General features: G+C 42.3%; 1 protein-coding gene across 4 annotated transcripts in view; it reads right to left on the minus strand.

Annotated features, from left to right (window-relative positions):
- GLIS1 (GLIS family zinc finger 1) overlaps positions 1-21272 on the minus strand; it is a 204542-nt gene that overhangs the window by 134395 nt on the left and 48875 nt on the right. The window lies entirely within an intron of this gene.

Here is a 21272-nt window from a genome sequence, read left to right on the forward strand (position 1 = left end):
GAGACACATTCTGATTTAAATTATAAGATGGTTGTATGAAGATGAAATGTGCATGTCTTTGAAAACTATAAGGATAATGTATCAAATCTTTTAGCTGGCATGTTTTTCCTCTACAGCTTTATTGCTGATTTACACTATCTAATTATCTGTTTATTCTCTGGATTGTGTATAGTCCACAATGGTTTAAATTACTCATCTGCTTGCACTTAAGCATTTGGCCTCTATAAAAGGCATGATAGGTAAGTGCAATGCAAAAGCACTTTCCAATGATCAGTACCACCCGTGTCAAAATTTCAGATGGGCAAAAGAAGTTCAAGCACACAGATTTACGCCACCTTTAACAGAACCCTCTGGTGAAGATCTGTGGAAACCTCTGATAGGAATGTTAGTTTTTACTCTTGCTTTTATCTATAAGAGGTTTTAGCATAGCAATCTCCAATGACTTATTTTGAAACTCAGTCTACTACGCCACGTGAGTATTTCAGTGACAACACAGCAACCTCTCTACAGTCACATTAAAAGAAGGAGGATATATATCCAATCAGCTTGAGCAAATGCAAATTTGGGTAACTGCAAACTTGTATTCAGCTCATCTGATTTCACCGAGTAGCTCACGAGTAGTTCATGGGGATATCAACACCTGCAATTCCAAGGTTTACAATGGGAGATTAAGGCAAGGCTCCAGGTTATTTTGCTCCGTGTTGCTGAGGCACCTTGCCCTTGACATCAGAAAGGTCTCCCCAGAGAATCCCCAAGAATCATATATATGCACACTCACACAATACCTCAGCAGAGACTGTCTATGTTCTTAATGAGATTTAGCTCAGGATCCAAATGAAATTGAATTAGCAAATCCAGGGAAGCTTCCCAGCAACAATAATTTACTTACTGAAATTACAACAAAACCCAGGCATTTGGAAGCCAGACTGGATCATTAAGACCATTAGGAATCTTTCACTATCCATAGGATAAGCATCCTGTTCTTATCAAAATCATAGAGTCTTAAAGTGATGCTCTTTTTTTCTGCATAACCACATGTGGGAAGCCTGACAGATGCCCTTCAGTATACAAGATATATCAGTACTTTAACTTCATGATACAAAATGGCAGGGAGGACCAAATAAAGGAGAAAGAACAAGAGAACTATTGTTAAGATCATTTAGCTATTCAGAGAAAGAAAAAGAAAATGCAAGCATGTTTTCTTAGGAAATAACAATAACAATTGGCTTTGTCAGCTAATTCCCTATAGGTTTTATTGGTCTCCAGTAGAGCCTTACATGAAGAGCATTGTGCAGATGAAATCAGTGAGGGCCTGGTATGTTTGGGAAATCCAGGAGAAGAAAGGGACACAGTTGTTTGAAACAGGAAAATAACCTAATGTGTGAAGAGGGAACACAAGGATAGCAGGATTACTGATAAAGACAGATGATCAGGGACAAAGCAAATTATCAACTTTCCCAAAGACAAAGCAAGAAATATTATACCCAAAGCAGAGGGACATTGGAACAAACAACAGGATTCATTCAGGACATGATGTGATCTAATCACTGGAACAAAATGCTGAAGATTTATCCCATCCATCATTTATCCACTCAAATTAAAAAATTCCCTAAAAAATAAAGGGTTCAGCTCTTCCTGACTATACGAGAACCCAGATTTGCCTCAGCATAATCAGGGACAAAACCTGCACAGAGGGGACTGTGTAAGTGAATAGAAGACAGGCTTGTCAAACGTGAAAAATTTTATTAGTAGGGTCAGTCAACAAAATTAATTTGTACAAGACTGACATGATAATAAAAGTATTACTTTAGTGCTTATGCTTTGGAAATAATAAGGGACAAAGCCCATGGAAATCTTCAATGCCGTTTTTAGAGCTGCTTTTCAGGGAGGAGCTGCCCTTTAAGTTTGAATGACTAATGGCAACGAATGTAATCTGTTTTTTATTTGCAGTGCCAGGCTCATTTGGCTTGTGTAAAATGCAACCCTTTGTTTGGTAAACAAGCAAATTAAACTGGTGATCCAGAGAATCTTGGAAACTTTACTTAAATAAAGGAGCCTCTCTTTCTCAGAGTCATGCCTTAAAGTTGGAAGGTGTGTTTCCAGATGTTGATCCACGGCTTTGCTGTCAAGACCAAATAGGTAATTTTTGCTAATATAGTAATCCCATATTAAAAATAGAAGTAGTGAATAAACATCTATTTATTCATAAAGTAACAACCTCATTTTCTTAGTCAAGGCAGAATACTGCTGCTCAATGTATTATAAATTAATTAAAATACAGTTACATCATGGGAAATAGCCTCAAAAATGACAAATATCTATACTAGCGTTATGATAGAAAGACTAATATAAAAAATAAGGTAAAAGGGAAGAGGAAAGAAAAATATGCACAGTAAGAACCGGATAAACCCTCCAAAATATCAGTAAGATCTGAAATCTTTAGAAAGATGAACTAAAATATAGGTGAACCATGGGGGAATATTCCATGTTCCTCCCAGGCAATGAACAGGTCCACGCCAGGGTGACACACTGGCATCCCAAAAGGCACATGGCAGAACCACACAAGACCGGCCTGCTTCAGCTGAATTACGCCCATTTACTCACACTGTCAGCCTGCCCACAGCAGGAGTGCAAATATTCCCCAGGATTCACATGAGGCAGCAATTTTCCCGTGTATCTGGGGTGAACACCATTCCTGGTTCGTCAAACTGCCTGTCCCAAAAGCACCCAGAGATGTAAATGCAAGTGCAGCTGCTCGTGCCAGTAAGAGTAAACTGCTTTGTTCCCACTGGATCTCACCATCCCTGGGCAGAGCAAAGGCTGCAGGAACAAAGCCTGTGAGTTTTAAGTGTGTCCACAGCAACTGCAAGGAGCAAGTCGGTGCCTGACTATTTCCAGACCATGGAAAATGCAATACTGAAAACACCTTGATTCTCATTCTGCAGTTCTTCTAAAAGATAAATTATGCAAAAATGACACCCTCTACTCCCTGGGCTGAGTTGTTGTTTAACATCTTAAGACAGGACTGCTTTCAGGAGCTGACAGAATTTGGAAAATCCTTGCTACAGAAACCAAAGGCTGAACAACACTGAGACATTCCAAGAGCATCCTTGGCCAAAACACTTATTTCTCCCCTTGCTGCAAAACTAAGGGAGCAGAAGCAGGATTCCCTCTGCTGCATTACCAACAGATCACTGTCCTGAACTCCAGGCAGTTGCACATACTTAAATGCACAATTCGAGTTTAAAGGAACTGGGGAAGATCTAATCTTGGCCCAGTGACATACTGGATGAAATAACCCGCTCTTGAAGACCGAAGTTAGTTTGAGAAACTGGCAATCAGAAAACACATCTTTCCATCTACAAATAGAATAAACTGTTAAGCAACCAGAGACATGACAGATCTAGAAGCCCTTGCTATCATTTTTACAGGCCTACATTTCACAGCAAGGGTGGAACTGCCCTTGATTTATGCCCAAAGAACACGAAGTCTGACAAACTGAAATATGCAAAACGAGATAAATTGAAGCAGGTTCCTTCTGAGTTGGGACATCTCTTCCATGTCTAGTCAGTAACAGAGTTGAGTACACACGTAAATCCATTTTATCTGTTATTTCTCGTTGTGAGGTTAAGCTCAAGACGGCAATAAACTCCATTCTGAATTGTTTTGATTTTGTTGGTTTAAACTTGATCCTCAATGCTTGGATTTTTTTTTTTATTTGATTATACACACTCTTCTCAGAAGGAATGCAGAAGGCTCGCTCTGCAGCTTTCGGCTGAGATTACCTTGAATTTTGCAACACTGCAGCTGGTATGTTAAAGTGAGGATGGAGCAGCCCCTTTGCCCCGAGGTACATGTCATTTCTAAGAATCTACATATGCTAATGTCACTGTTTGGGTATTAACTCGAAATGCAAAACCAGCAGCCAAAACACAAATTAGAGCTGATGCTAAATTGACTCCCAATCTGTTTGGGACTGTGCAATGAAACACCCTAGGAATTTGCTGTAATATTTCAGCTACTCAGCTTACTGCCTGTGTACGTGGTCACAAGCAGACAGTAAGATCAACACCCTAATAACAAGCAAAATATTAAATAACCTGATAGCTCAGGATAAAACTCTGCCACAAACATATGCACTCATTGCTCTTTTTCCTACCCAGATAAATCATCAGCTGTTAGGGGAGGGAGGAATTTATACCTTTTTTATCTCCTGGATCTTCCCTAACCCAGCACATTGCCAACACCATGTTAACGGTTTTTGAATATGCCCCTGAAGAACAAAGATACTCCTTTTGCCAGATCCCAGTATTTACAAGCAAGCCCAAATCTGTGAGAAAATTCAATTGAACGCAGATGGCAGGAAATTCCTCTAAAATGACAGTGGCCAAATTCAAACCACAAGACATGAAAATAACCCAACGTACTAGACATGAAGAACATATCTTATAGATTTTTCCTCATGCAATTCACAATCTGTGATTGATTACTGGGAAGACAGACTGCAGATTTATTGGACTTCTGTAGAACAAGTATTCCATTTGCAACAATTAAATCTTATGTGGTTGAAAAATAGGTTGGAGGAACCAGTGGATGGCTCTGACATTGAGGAATGCATTTCTAGGTTGTCCATAAGACTGTAGCTCGTTTAATTTTGCACTGGATCCCACTGTGCACTGATTTGTTTAGTATAATTACCAGGACTGACTTGAAATTTCTGTCATTTTATCAAAAAACCAGATTAGAAAAATACTATTTGCACTACTATAATTTAATTTTTTCAACAACACAAGTTGTTGGTCTTTTCTGTGATTTAACAGTTAACTTGATCTTCTTGCGCCCTTCAGAAAAAAAAAAAAGGTGCAACATGCATGGCACCATGCAGATGGAGCCTGGACAAACTACAGCGATGCTTCAAACTCAGATGAGGAGGAAGATGAAGCAGTTTCCACACCAAAGGGACCAACTACATGTTAGTGAATGGACTATGCTTAACCCTGATTCACTAAACAGCAGGAATTTATACTCTGTGTGTCTGCTGTAAAACTCAGGTGATGACCCAAGGACAGAAAAGCAGAGTCTGATATCAGACACATCCCAACACCTGCATCACAGGGAACGAAACAGCTGCCTTCTTTCCTTTTGCTTTGCCTCAAATGCAGATGACCACAGAATTCTGAAGGGCAACATTCACACAACATTTCTGCTACCACTTGGTTTTGTTTAGTTCTAGCAAAATTTCAGGATTATTATGGTTTGGGTCAATACTGAAGTGAACTGCTTGCCTCCAGTTGTGGGCACTCTGGATAGCCAACAAGAGACAGAAATGTTATTAAGCAACTTTCCAACACCAGAAGACAGAAATGTTATCAAGCAGCTTTCCAGTACCAGAAATATGGGAAGACCTTGCTGAAGAGAGGGTGTAGAGAGTAAATCCTGTATATTAAATATGATTGCACAGGATGTATGGGAAATTCTGGACAAATTCTAGTCCCAGATAGTTCAGACACACATAGAGGGCTAAGTGACCAATGCAATCATTCACCTGAAATGATCCACCCAGCCCTGTTGTGCTTCCCTGAGCCCATGGAGCCCGAAACAATTTTCCTGGTATTCTGTTACAGTGACAGCTTCTCTCTCTTCCTTCTCTATTCTTATGCCTAACTCCCTTCCTTTCCATCGGCCTGCTGGCACCTCTCAGTTCAGAGTACTGAGGCAGACAAACTCCAAGTCTGGGGTGAATGTGGTGCCTCCTGGGGGAACAGGAGTATAAAGAGAAACCAACAGTAAATGACTCCGTCTCTCACAGAGCTCTAACAAGCCATGAGGAATTACACTGCATCCCCTCTCACAGAGCACTCCAGCCACCAGTGCAGACCACGGGATCCTTTCCAAGGCTGTGAGGCTCAGGTGTACTGTCCCCATTAGGTACCACTCCTCTCACTGCCCCTACTCCTGCTATTTTCTCACCACCCAGAGGAGCACAGCTCCTTCCCCTCAATTCCCAATACCCGCCTCCTGCTCAGACAGGATAGGGCAGCTGAGACTTCCCGCTGGCCCTCGTGGCAGCTCTGTCTGGGTCCTGGCTGCAGCGTGTGTTGTGCACACAGCAACAGACAGAAACTTGGCAGCCCCTTCGCCCACTGCACCGACCCACAAAGCTCTCCCTGGCCTCTTCCACTGCGTATCCATCAGCTTTCATGGGAATCTTGCACGCGCATCCAACAGAAGACAGAGATTCTTGCCGAGGCCAGCAGAGACTACTTGTCTAACAGCACGCAAAACAAACACAACCTATTCTCAAATTAAATACCATCTCTTCTCACGGTCACTGGGACACAGGTAGTAAAAGCAGCAGTTTGGACACCAATCGGGAATTGGCATAAGGAGACAGCACAGATAATCTGTTCCACAATAACGTGGTGAAATGCTCGAGCAAGAGCTGCCCAAGTCTGTTGTTAGGCACCACCAGCTACACTGGTTTTATAACCAAGAGTGAGTTCTGTGCTGGGACCAGGAATCTCTCTTTTTTTTAACTTGTCTCCAGGTACTTTTTAATAAAGCTGTGAGAGCCTGGAAAACAATCTGCCTTGCAGACAAGCTTTCTCTCTCTCTGCCTCTATCCTCCCCCTTCTCCCTGAACTCCGCTTTTCAAAATAATTCTTCAAACTCAAAAGCCCAAGGAGAACTCCATGGAAAGAGCAGTGAAGACACAAAAGCAATTACAACTGAATCATGCAAATATAAACAACTCTGATTCTGATCTTTCGGTGAATTTGGATGGGTAGGAATACATCAAATTTATTGCAATTGTTACCAAATGACACTGGAAAATGCAATATCCAAATTCTAATTTCTGTGTTAGCTCTTGCAAAGATAATCAGTCAAATAACTACATTCTAGTGATTTAATACATCCTGCAAAAGGGCTGCCTGTATAAGAACATGTTAGTGAATCCCTCACACTTGATATCTGAAGGAAACACCATCAAACCAGAGTGCTATCTGGGACTAAAAGTAATGTTATTTTGACCCACCCTTTTTCAGTGAAGCCAATGAAAACCCTCCCACTGAGCTAAATCAGACCCTTTTAAGGATGACAAAGAAAATCTGGTGAAGGTTAGCAGGAATGTGATATGATTAACATCTGCCTTTACCATCCACGAGAGAAAACTGGCTCTGTGCCTGACCCTGTGCTTTAGGGTGATACGATTTTTCAAGGCTTTTGTTTTTTAAAAGACTGCTGGACCTGCTGAATCCCACTGCCTGACCCTGAATTTCTCTCTGCTACCTCTGATCCTGTAAACTCATGCTTTAGCTGAACACAACTGCCAAAAAAGCATCTAGTCTTGATTTCAGGAGGCCAAGAGCCTTCACTTGGTTCCAGGGATTCTTTACATCTTTTATTAAGAATTTATTACTTTTTTCATTTTATTTTTCTGATTTCAGTTTCCAGCCCCCAGTTTTTCCTGGGGGGATGCTTTTCTCTGCTGCATTAAGAATCCTTTAATGCAGTTTTATTGTCATTGAGTCACTTTTCTGATAAGCTAGAAGGTAAAGCACTCAGGTCCAGGAAGGTTTCTTCCTTTTTAATGCACTGTCTCCAACTTGTAATTTTCTACTGGGAGAAGCATAACATCTGCAACACCTCACTGCATGTAATGCCACTGCTCCCCACAACTGCAAAACCACCTAGAGAGTTCAGGCTTTCCAGGACAAGGTGTCCCTCCTCCTGAAGATGCTGCCTGTCTGCCCCACCGGCTGTGGCACCCAATGCCAGGCTGTGCTAAAATCATTTTCTCTCAGCGGGTTCCAATTTGATGAGTGACTGACAAGGTACCTGTTGCACTGTTCTGCTCTTGTCATTACTTGGCACTGGATCCACCTTCACATCATGCAGAAAGTTGTTTAAAAGCTCCAGCCTGAAGTATTAAAAGGCCTAACCACTCCATACGCAAACCCACTGGATCCACCTACTTTCTACTTGCTACTGTCACTACTCTGAGCCAGCATTTTATCTCTTTAGCAAATGTTTCAGCAATATCACATAATGTGTGCTGGGGGTTTTATGGTTTTTGATTGTTTGAGGTTTTTTTAAGAAAACCTCAATCCATTAACCTCATAACCTCAAGGAAATCTGACGTCAGATTTCTTGGACAAGATGCACTTTCCTTACAACCACGCTAAACTAACTGCATGCCTCTTCTTCAGTACTTCATCAGATCATGGTATTGCCAAATATTAAGTCCCACTAACTGGCCCGACACCACCCTATTTGTTAACTTTTTTGTATGTTTTGATCCAACATCCGTTTCACGCTACTTTTCACAGTGATGCCGTCAGTAAAAGGTTGAGGAACAAGGGAAAGAGCCACACTAGGGAAGCAACACATTAGCAGCTGCATCCAATAGCAATCACAGAAGTCCAGGCTCCTCTGTGCCAGAAACAGGACCTACATCCACTGATTTTGTACACACTGATGAAACAGAGAGGTGAAATGGGGTGCAGGAGAGGAAAGGAACAGGAGTGGAGTGTGTGCCTTGCCTTCCTCTGAAGCACCATTTCACAGTGAGCCTTCTGCCATGCTCTGCTCTGAGCACAGGGTAGCAATCTTAACTGCTGCCAGCACTGCACCCAGAGACAGGATTCAGACATCTCCCAGCTGCGTGCATCAATAGGATGAACTCACTGCAGACCTCTGAGGTCAGCCTGGGCTTCATTCAAACTTGTGCAGGAGTCAGCAAAGCCAACTGAGTCATTTGCAATCTGCTTCCCACAGAGCCATCAGCTTTTGAGGATGAAGCAGTTGCTACTGCTGCAACACCAATTTGTGTCATACTTCTGATCCCATGTGAGTCATCCCCACGTTCCTCCATGAACCCAGTTATCTTATCCCTGATATTTCTTTGTCCCAGTCTCCCTGTCTCCTGGTCATGCTGAGGGCAGCACAAGACAAGCTATGTGGCAATGTTTGTCCAGTCACTCACCTTCCACTGCTGAAGCAGAGAAAGCACCAGAATAGCTCCTGCCTTCAGAGCAGACACCAAGAGAAGAGAGAGATCGCTCCAGCTAGTTGGAGAAAAAGTAAGGGGAGGAAAGGCCTGGAAAGTAAAAAACTGACATTTGGTCTGGAAAAGCAAAGTTTCATTAATCTGGGGAGAAAGAATGGGAGATGCATTCTAGAATGGTGATTGGAAGGAGGAAGGCAAGTAGACAGCAATGATCCTGCAGAACACACTTATTTGTTGTTTAAGAAGGGAAGCACAGGTAAATGCATGGGATGAAATTAAGGACAGAAAGCAGGAAAATACAGCCTGATGAAGGGGATCTATTCAGCTACACAGAAGTTTCTCCAGAAAATACATTCCTTGGCCATATGGAGAAATCACTAGTAAATCTGCAGTATAGAGAAAACCCACAGTGGCAGGAGAAAGAGCATTTAGCCAAACAACTCTTCTCTGACAGAAGTTAGGAGAGGGTATATCGTACAACAGCTCTGTATATAAGGTACACCAAGGAGGGCCAAGAGGTCTGTGGATTCAGTGCCTGTTTCCCCACTTGAAAACAGTGGTAACTTCGTGCCACAAGGATAATGTAAAGTTTAAAATGAACCAGGAGAGCCTGTAACACAAGATCCTGTAAAAAGTAGAGAATGCTATTGTTAAAATGGGTGAAAATCTAGAGGAGCAAAGACAAGGAGTATCACCCAGGAGCAGAAAGAAGATGAAAGGATGAGGAGCTAAAAATCATATGACAAGCCCTACAAGAGCAATGTTTGCAAAATTGCCCAAGTAAGCTCTTTAAGGGAAACACAGTAAGCGATGTCTAACTCGTGAGTGAATCACCCCTCTTCCTATTCCCTACTCTTTGTAGGAAAAAAAAAAAGAATAAGGTACATACTTGTGCCTTGCTCTTTGCACAAATTACTCACTCAGAGCTGTGCTGGCTGGACAGTCACAACACAAATACTTTCCACTAATGTTGCTCATGGTGATAACTTCTCCTCCAGCACCTAGCTGGAAGCCCTGTTGGGCAACTATTTTACCAGGAAAGGTGAAGGTAAATCTTCTTTACACTCAGTATTTTTTATTTTGTCAGTTTTTTCCCTTCTCTTGTCTTGAGCTGCCTCCTGCCCAGGTACTGTCAGCATACCCACAGATCTTCGTTAACACTGGCAAAAACACTCAGCTATTACTGGAAAAAGAAAGGTAAAAAAATGTAATTCTGATTGACTGCATAGGCAGTACTCAAACACCTTCCATGCCCAGGTGAGCAGAGACAGAACAGTGCCTGTGCCCACTGTGGGTAGGATCTCCAGGATCTCAAGCCTGAAGCCAAAAGACAATTCCAGTGCATGAATTACAAATTACTCTTTAGGGAAAACAAAACAAAGCAAAAGAACAAAAGAAACCCCACCTTTAACAAGTACTGATGATGCATATCTATCAGAGGTAAAAAAATTCAGAAGCAATTACAGATCCCTGAAGGGGAGCAGATAAAAGTGAACAGGAAATACCCAAAGGAATTCCAAAATCCTGTAACTGGGAGCAAGATTTCTACAATGTGCTATAAGAGGGTCAGCACAGCACAAGCAGCACAGCTGCATGTAAACCTTCACACATTGCTGGTGATTTCAATCTAGAGCACATGCTGAAGCACTGAACTAGTTAGGTGAGCTTGATCCATCAGCATGAGAAGACGAGAGTGGAAGTGCTGCCGAGGTGGGTGATGTTCCCAGCAGGGTTTGCTGTCGCTCAGCAGTCAGTCACTTTCCCTGGGGTGACTGGGCAGCGCTAAGTCCAGCCTACAGCCGTGTGTTTAGATGACAATGCCTCCCTCTGTGCCACAGACCAACTCTTTGATGGGGCACTTGCCCAGCAGCTCCTGGAACGGTCTCAAGGTCATGGAAATCCTGCCCAGTCACACTGCAGTGCTGGTTCAGTCGCAATTCAAAAGCAAGATTCTCTCTAGAAGTACTCCTGACGCCATTCTCCTTTTCACGAGTAAACAACAAAGAAGTCATTTCAGTTTCTGTAAACATGTTTTTCTTCATGAGTTAGCCTGCTTGGTGTGCATTACATGCCGTGCTGGCATGGGCTGAGATGTCTTACAAAAACGCTTTCCACTAATACTGGAATCTTTCTAGTCTGAAGGAATGCTGGGTTGCACAAGAGAGGCATCAAGAATCAGTTCTGCCTTTTCCCCCACAATTTCAGATACGAAGAATTGGTTTTATGTTAATTGCACATTCCAGTTTTACAAAACCCTTGGGTGTGAGTCAAAATTTCAAAAGAACTTCTTTCTTCTCCATTTTTTCAGAGGAGGAGAAAAAATGATAATATTTAAATAAAGCTAAATGAGTACTTACTAGGCTGAAGTAGAGAACACTAACTGTTAAACAACGAGGCAGCCAGGTTCTGTTCTACCTGAATAAATAGAAAAAATACAGTTCATACTACAAGAGTGAATGAAAAGAGATTTTTACATCTAAAATTTTAATAGGTAATGTAAGATAACTGGAATGGGAACTTGGAAATAAGCAAAGCAGGAAAATATTTTGTTTAGCAAATGGGATGCTTTTTTGCATTCATGAACTGGGATTGTGACTGACTCCACTCAAATATTTTGTTCTCTGGGTCTTCTCTGGGCCTGATTCTTACAAATCCTCCAACGGAACTGGCAGAGGATGATGTCCCTGACATGGTTTAGATGAAAACTCATTAAAATAATTGAGTAATTTTTGTTTTAATTTATCTATTAATGAATACGCCAAAGCTTCCATTGGGGATGTCCTCTTAGACTGTTCTGACAAAAATTCCTGTTCTTCCTAACGTTCTGTGCAGTACTTACTTCAGACATGTAAGTATGTTATGATCTGAAAACTGAAATATAGTCAGCACTGCATCTAGTCTGGGAACCTCCAAATGATGCCACCTCCCAAGATAAATGTAGCATCCTCTGAGCTGTCATTCACCTGCCTTGTACAGACTCTTACCAAGTCAGCAGGGCTCTCTCAGACCCCAGTAACAGACAGATCAAGAGGACATTTCACAAAACACAAGTACAGGAACTGTGGTGTACTGTGGGCAATGCATCACAGAGTAAATCGGAATATAAGGTCCACCGAAAGTCAGCAGGATTCGTACTGTTCCATTGGAGAAAAATAATTTTTGAAGCAGTTTTGATTGATGTGACTTATTGTCAGCCTTTATCGAGGTTCTTTATCTGGCCTTTTGTGCCAAAAAGTACCACACTGACTCCACCCTCTTTTGAAAGTTTGTCAAAATCTGCGCCTCAATTCACCACAGCCTACCCAAAACTTTACACTTAAATTCAGTCCTGCACTCATTCTGTCTAATTCAAGAGCATCAGAGCCTTTCTCAAGAGTCAGGAGAGACACACACAACTTCAGATCGTAGGTGGCTGAATCAACCTTTGGGAAGTATCTTTGTCTTTCCACTAACTCAAGAACTTGCCTACAGATTTGGCCTCTCAGCAGAAATGGTTTCAATTTGAAAGTCTAAATTTAGCTGAGATGCCACTAGTAAGATGTCTTAGTCCAGAGGGACTTTATGGTACATTTGATTATTCAACTGGAATATTTTTATCTCCAGAATCACTGTTTTGTTTGCTTTAAATTAATAAATAGCAGGCTACAGTTTTCAAACGTGCATTTTGTAACAGGCATCTACACGTGAAAGACTTGCTTTCCAAGAAGCTGGCCTTTCACACGAGCGCGTGAATGAAGGCAAAGAGTGTAAATTCGGCGCATTTCGGTTTCTAAGTGTCATTTCTCACTGCTGAGGCTGCTTTAGACAAGCCGGGAAGAGGCGGGTGGTGCAGCGCCGTGCCGTGGTCACCGGGCTGGCCCCGCATCCCACAACCACTGACAGGGGAGGCACAGAAAGGGGGTTTTCTTCCTAAATTCTGCCACGGGGAACGAGCGTCCCTGCTGCTGCTGCTCACACTGTCCTCGCTATCCGAACTGTCAGGATCAAATCATTAGGTTGCTGCTCTACTTGTATCTGATAACTGGATGTGTTACAGCCCAAAGCATTTCGTGCTGCTCTGAGTTGTCACAGGTACTGAAACTCAACTCAGCTGCCGGTATCACCTTTCCAGCAGCCATTATCTTATCTATTATCTTTGCTCTTTAGTCTTAAATGAAGTTAATTCCAGTCAGACCGCAGCATTTACTACAAAAGCATCTGATTTCTTGCTGAGCACATTCTTTGGGCCACCGGAGTGCTTTGTGCCAGATGTGCAGCTCTGTACATGGTAATGGGCTTCGTGAATTATAAACCTTTATGAAGGAGCAAAACAGTCTTTCAACTGCCCCTTGAAACAGTGAATGAAAATGCAGCAGAAGAAATATCCTCCCACTGGGCTCATGTCCATGCTCTGCTAGAACATCTCACCAAGATCAGCTTGGCACTGCATACGAGAAACAGCTGTAAAATGCTGAAGGAGAAATCCTTGTTTAGAGTGCAATTAGAATGTGCTTTTCTTTCTTAAACAGATTGTGACGTGAAAATAAATATACACAGGAAAGCTCAGATTTACTGCTCTGTTAACTAGACAGGTCTCCTATGGCTTGGATCATTCAGTGACAGCCCTGCCCTCCCCCTAAACTCCTCTCTGTTCTCAGCATTAGTCTATAGATGTGCATCACCCTGTTTCAAAACATCATTTTCTGGTTTTTTGTCCTGTAGCATGATGCAGCTCCCTCCCTGCAGTTGAATTTCTTTGCTTCCCAACCTGCACACCACTTGTATCTCCCCTCAGGAAGGCCACTGAATTCCCTTGATGCAGACTACGTTATCCATGAAGCAAAGTCTTATGCGTGGAACACGAATAACCCACAACAAAGGTCCCTGGGCAGCTGAGTACACGTATAGAAGAATTACTGGCTCCTCTTTCCTTTATTCAGAAAAAGGCCATCTGTGATTATCCCCACTGTGCCTGCACACTGGACAGTCATCATCATGGCTGGGCTTTGCGAACAAAGATTTGGGAAGGGCTCTACCCACATTTGCTACAAGAGTGCTGGTGGCTAAAAAGGCCAATACGAGATAGACAAGTCCGGTTGCAAAAGGCACAGCAGAAAGACTCCTTAGATGGTATATTCTGCAAGAAACAATTCCTTCTGCGTTCCCTCTTCTCCTCAAGAGTGACCCTGTGTGCGTTCTCAGAGGAAGCAGCAGCGTTATAGATGGTGTGTCTCCAGACCCCACGACTGGAGGCCAGAGTAGACCAGTTATGTTGATCAACATGACCAAGGCTGAGATGTTGTTTCAGGGAGTCCTTGTATCTTCTCTTCAGGGCTCCTCTCTTGCAGCAGCCAGTGGCAAGTTCGCCATAAAGCAGGATCTTAGGGAGGCGGTGGTCCTTCATCCTGGAGACGTGTCCTGCCCAACGCAGCGACACGGCCTCAATACTCGTAACTGCTGCCTGTTCTAGGACAGATGTATTGGTCACATAATCTGACCAGTGGATGTTTAGGATTGTACGGAGGCAGCGTTGATGGAAGCGTTCCAGGAGTCGCAGGTGGTGGCGGTAGATGGCCCATGATTCAGATCCATATAAAAGAAGAGACAGCACAATGGCTTTGTAAACACTGATCTTTGTACTTTTCTTCAGGTGTTTATTTCACCAAAATCTTTTATGGAGTTTTCCAAAAGCACTATATGCCTTTGCTAACCTGTTGTCTATCTCTCCATCAATCTTACCATCCGAGGAGATGAGGCTACCCAGGTAATTAAACTGCTGGACTAATTTGAGCACTGATTCGCCAATGGTGATATGGGGATGATGGAAGACTTCCTGAGGTGCAGGTTGATAGAGAACTTCTGTCTTCTTTAAGCTGACTTCCAGCCCAAAAAGCTCAGCAGCCTCTGCAAAGCAGGATGTTAAACGCTGCAGAGTTACTTGTGTGCGAGCGACAAGGGCGGCGTCATCAGCATAGAGCAGCTCATGGACAAGATGGTTTAAGGTCTTAGTGTGGGCCTTCAGTCGCCTTAGATTGAACAGGCTTCCATCAGTACGGTATCGAATGTAGATGCCACCTTCATCGTTGAGGTCTGCTGTGCCCCTTGGAGCATCACGCTGAAGAAGACTGTGAATAGGGTTGGTGCAAGAACGCAGCCTTGTTGTGTGAACATAAACTCACACACAGAGAGTCTGATATGCCCAGAGTGTGACAAACTGACCACATGCCCTGTTACTACTTCTCTGAGCATGCCTGGACACCTAAATAGCCAACAGGATTTTAGAAAGCCTCTGACATGCCTACACTCTTTCCACCTGGGCAAAATGTCCCAGAAAGGAACACGGAAAAAGTGGGGCTAAAAGCCTGATCTGGAGAAGCCTGAGAAGTAAACTATCTGTGCTGTCACAGGAATGGGACTTCACCACCACCACCACTGCCAAAGGCTCTGCTTCTGAAACTGAGGAAAGAGCTGCCCACTTTCCCTCTTTTCTCACCATCCATGATGGGAAACACTTTGGTGAGTGGACACTGCTGTATGTTAGAGCATTACATCTCAACCTCTTGAATGAGTGTAGGAAGCTACAGCTTCATCACAGCACAAGTACAGTGAAACAAGCTTGCTTGGATTTTCATTTGAATCTCCTGCTCAGTACGGAGAGGGATCTTACAGGCCCACAAATATTGACACAGAGCAGCCCATTAGTGTTTCAAATAATTAACTAACGAACTAACCCCAGTTCTTCAACACAGAGATGCCAATACTGCCACTCCTTGGCTTTTAATCTGAGGCCTCCCTCCATGGTGCTGAGAGGTGACATTTCCTCCTGCACAGCAGAGTTAGAGCAGAGCCAAGCAACCACATCTACCCACACTGCAGCAGCCTGCTCAGCCCCATCTCAGCACCCCAGTCCAAACTGGTAACTGCTCTGCCTTACCAGCAACTGCAGCTTTACTAAACCAGAGAGGAAATCCTCTGACAGCACCCTGCACAGTGTGCTCTACATGAGGAGTTTGGGTCAAACTGCTTTCATACTAAACAGACCTAAAGAAAAAAAGGCAAGTAAGAAGGTGTGCTAAGATCAGATACTCAGGTAATTATTCTGTTGGTTCAAGTTAATCAGAAAAGGCTTTTGGAGAGAAGGTGATCATCTCATAAGCAAATAGAGCTTACAGCTCATTAATAACTGGAAGATCACCCTTTTTTCATTGGGCTAATCTTCTAAGAAACTTACCTCTTTCCAAAGCAAAGTCCAGTCATATCTGAACAACAAAGAGCAGCCAAAGAGCAGCTGTTTTTGTGTGATTTTAGAAGTCTCCAGTCTATTCTACTTTCCTTCAGCATTGACACCATATACAGTAATTCACAGCTTAGCTGCAGCTACCTTATGTCTCAATTATTTAAAATATTTCCTCTCTTCCCATTTAGTTTCAACATGAAACAATCTGGTTCCTCACTCAGACCAAAAGAAAATACAAGGATTGGGGTGGATGAGGTATGAATGGAATAAGTACACAAAAGCATGCTTAACTGAGTGAAGTACCTATTCAGATGAGTACTTGCTCATCCAAGGTCCAATTTTCCCATGTACTTTGCCAGTGCCACGAACTGCACCCACGATTTTCTAACATCTGTGGCTGATGACCAGGCTCCACTTCCAGTCAGGAAAAATCTGTGACCTCCCCAAACCATTCCTTTGTCAAGTGCCTAAAAGTAATCTTATTGGTAAATACAAGAAACCTCAGATGGCACATCCCCATGCTACAAACTCAGTGGAAGAGCACTCAAGGGCAGTGAACAAATGGAAACAGCAAAAACCTGTTTAATATATCAATGGCTACCTTTTATCAATATTACAGTTAACACTCCAGCCAAAGGGGACACTGTACAAATGAGGGGATATCAGACATAGGTGGTAGAGATGAGCAAAGGCAGAGAATGTACTTCAGATTAAGAGATCCCACAGAGATCTGGAACTTTATCTCAAAACCAGAGACAAATAGGTGACCAAGCTACATTATGAATGGTATAAAGCTAACCAGGGAATAATTAATTCTCAACACCTTGTAGCATAGGAAGAGGATGGTCAACAAAACTTCAGTAGAAGGAAACCACCCCATAACCACACTACTGCAGTATCTCCTCTGAAGCATCCAGGACCAACACTGCCTGAGACAGGACTCTCAACTAGATGGACCGATGGTCCAAAGCACTTTGGCAAGGTCTCTGTTTCTGCTATCCTAAGTTATCACTCCTGCAGGGAAAGGGCTTTTCTTTTTGATTTTCTGAGTTGTTTTATAATTGTTTTAAGAAAGCAACTGCAGAGCTAAGAGGGATAGAGCACAGAGGGCTCCTGTCACCTAGGGAACAGACAATATCCTCCCAGGAGCTGGTGTATAATCACAGCTGTATTAACTGGCATCAGCTAACAGTTACCTTAAGCAATAAAACAGTCTCAAAGCTGGAAGAGTCCATTAGAGAGCAATTACTCAGAATAACAGGGAAGGTAATAATTTTCCATATCATACCTTCAAACTTTCGGACACATGGCACTGAAATCCAGTACAGCTCAGCTGTAAATCAACTGTGCATCACAGGACTATTAAATGCTTTCAAACTGTTCAAACACTGTTTTCCCACTGCTTGGTACAAATTGAATCAAGATGTATTCACAGCTGTATGAATATCAGAAGGAATAATAATTTTTTTTCTCCATTTCAAAATCAATTCCTATTGGCGTATCTAATTTAATAGATTTTTTGGTCCAATTTCACAGAATATGACTGAAATGCAGGAACGAAAAATGGTTGTTGACATGTCAAGCAGGCATCTTTAGTCATGAATGGAAGCAACAAAAATAAAAGATCCAAAAAGATCTTTAAAATAACTTGTAAAGCTTTTTGGAAAGCTCGTAGTGATGAATTTGCTGCTTGTTTACTAAGAAAATCCAGCTTAGATTTAAGATGAAAGTGGTAGAGAAACTAGATGTTAGGACAAATATGTGAACCTAACACAGTGCAAAAACAATTTAATACTCACATTTTTAATGATTCCCCCCCATTCCCCATTCCATTTTGGCTTCCCTGGGGCACGATGGCCTCTTAAAATTATCTCATTCTACCGTAAAGGTCATGCTGTAGAACTCAAGTTTGAGTTTTATACCAGCGAGCTGAGTTCAATCCTGTGACAAGTTTCCTTAATGACAAGAAATGACAGATTTCCTTCCCTAACGTGTCGTTTAATGTTCTGGAACCCAAGCAGTAAAATACTACTGAGCAGCACGTGGACTGTGGACCACGCCACTCACACTCCTGTAAGGTGCAACCCAGAGGAGGTGACAAAGGCAAACATCACGTGGCAGTTTCTGCATAATCAGAATGGGCCAGCTTTTAGTGGGGAGCTTAACTAAAATACAATTAGGTTATGAAATACCATAAGAGGATATTGTGAATACTGTGAATGAATGTGTTCAAAAAAGTGATCAGAAAAAACTGCGATAGCAAGATAGGCCAAGGTCTATAAAACATGAGTACTAATTCAAGAAGCCCCCAGCCTGCACACTATTAGTGGCAGGAAGTTTGAGTACATGCTCGTCTCCTTCTGCTCTTCCTCCAGCATTTGCTCCCAGCTCCAGTAAAACAGAGAATACTGGACTTTAATCCAATATGAGGGTTTATATGTCAGAGTGCACCAAGTAAATTTATCTGTCTTGCAGAAGAGAGATTAGAAGGATCCCTGAGATGCTATCTATACAACTCTGCCTCAAATCAGAATAAAATGTACCCAAATCTTCCCCAACAGAAGTCTAAGTTGTTCCTAACTAGTAGTAAAGGTGAGTACTTCACAATCTCTCTGCCCTTCAATAGGTTGAGCTCTCACTTTGATCTAACAAGGGCTGATCTAACCGTGTCTGTGGGACAGACACAACCATGTCACCTCACGGTGCTAAGAGCCAGACTTTCTACTGTCTTCCCTCCCTAAGTAAATCCATGCCTATCATCTCTTGCTACATAGCTAGGCACTGCCTCCAAACGAGTCAAGTCTTGTGCCTTGTTACACAGAAATCGGGAAAAATCCCCCTTGACAATTTATTTTGGAATTATTGTTATTAAAAGCAATTTTGAGTGGCAGTCGTATTTACTGCCAGAGACATCCTTGAGTTCACCCTGCAAATCTGGGGGAAATACCGTGGCACTAAATGGTTGTGCTGGTTGTAAATCAGGCTGTGGGTTTCCAAAACCCCACCTCATTCTGTGCTGTACCATAGGCAGAACAGGCACACAGTCATGGACTGACTGTCACACCACGGAAACATGAAGTTCTAAACCACAGTTACACGATCCCAAGCCGTTATCTTGAAGCAAAGCATTACTAATCACTCAGGGTTGTGGAGGACTAACAAGAGGATTTGGTTTGCATCAGCCTCAAATCAATATGAGATATAACCTCAACTCTCTGGAAGCGTGAAAGCATCTGAACAATTTTAGGTAAGGCTTATCTTCGCCTTTTAGTACAGCAAGAAAAACAAAATTCTAAACCCAGACTCGAGAGTTTTTCTTAAAAGATATATTCCTGAGACATACATCTTGAAGCAAAAAAGAACAGGACTTCCATACAAGCATCCTTACAGTCTCCTCTTAAACAAAAGCCTAAACCACTCTGTTACATAGATGTAACACAAATATAGATCTGAAGCCTCTTTATCATGGAATGATGGAATGCAAAAAGAAAATGCCAAGTTGAAATTTTCTGCTGGAAAATAATGCTACTAAGTACAGCTGGGAAAAACATATTACTTTTTGTAATCAATAGGGTCTATTTTGAACTTCAACAATGTCTCCATATGATCAGTCACTGTTAGGATCAGGGGTCTTATGGAAGTTGTGACACATGTATCAGCTAAAACTCATTACTCTTATAATTATTCACAATTTTATACTTTTACTTGGTTTTGATCATACCTTTGAAAAGATACCTCGATTTTTTTAAAACTTTTTCCCCCTGAATCTGTATTTTCAAAAGATACTTAAAATGCAGATCAGATTTTGCCTTTTGATACTAAGTTTTCTAGTTGTCACATTGCTTTGATTATTTCTAACATCTGGGATCAGCATGTGACATTTCAAGGCATGAAAAAGTTTCTACAACAGAACAGTCAGTTCTGAGCAAGAATTCTGCAGCTTGCACTATTGATACTATGCACCTCAAGAGAGTCAAAGTGCATTGAAAGCACTCCAAAAGCACATTTCTTCCTGGCTTTTCTCTAGTTCCAAGCTCTGAACACTTGAGCAGTCAGCCAACAAAGCCTTCTAGCATCAGCTCCTAAATTCCACGAAAAGGCATGTTAGATGCCTAAGCATTTTTCTTACAGCTGGAATCGGGATCTGCTTTGAGAGAGCAGTGCTGCAAGAGGTCCTGACAAGATTCACTTGAGGCTTGTGATTGCCATGAGTGTAGACACTTGTTTCTGTGTGAAATAGTGGGGGAGTGGGGAGAGACAACTTGAGTAGAAAAGCTGATAAACCATTTTCTCTATGAATTACAGTTATAAGATCAGCCCCCTGAATACGTAGTTTGCTGTTTTCTTTCGTTCAGATGTAGAGATCTTCAGTGGTCTCTGCTGCTGCTTCTCCCACTTAGCCAAGAGGCCCATGAAAAACCCTTGGGAATGGATGGTCCTTTTCTGCAACTATGTGTAGATTCCTCTTTTTGTCTGGCTGGAAGAATAATCCAACATGGCTTTCCCATTTGAGCCTATTTCTTCCATTTCTTCTACACTACTGTCTTGTTTCTCTCAAAATTGGCTTATACTTCTGTGTTCCCAAGGATACCAACTGTCTCAGGAGGCACAGTAAATTGGCCAACTTCCTCTGCTCTGACCACCTCTGACCACCTCTGCTCTGACCACTTCTTCTCTTTCTCCTGTCTCCAAGTTTCAAGAATTATCTTTGCATGAGGAGTGGCCAACTAATCGACAGTGAGATTGTGATTTTTCAGTGACTTTCTGCAGCTTGAAACCCTACATCCATGAAGTTAAAGGTGTAACTTCCAGGTGCCAAAATGAAATGCACCTAGGCTTTCTGACTGCTGGGGAAAAAAGAGGGAAAAAAAAAACCCCACCAGATTTTCAGCAATGTGATTCAACTTTTGCTGGTTAAAGCTCTATCCGATGTGTGCAGCAGAATCCAACTACAGCTCATCAAGAAAAATATAGCACTTTTATGTGACTGTGTGCTCAGATCCCTAATTTCAGGATTTTTAATGGTTCTCTGATTTGCAAGGTGGT

The sequence above is a fragment of the Lepidothrix coronata genome, unplaced genomic scaffold (assembly GCF_001604755.1).
Source record: "Lepidothrix coronata isolate B3197 unplaced genomic scaffold, Lepidothrix_coronata-1.0 Scaffold12, whole genome shotgun sequence".
NCBI classification, from domain to species: domain Eukaryota; kingdom Metazoa; phylum Chordata; class Aves; order Passeriformes; family Pipridae; genus Lepidothrix; species Lepidothrix coronata.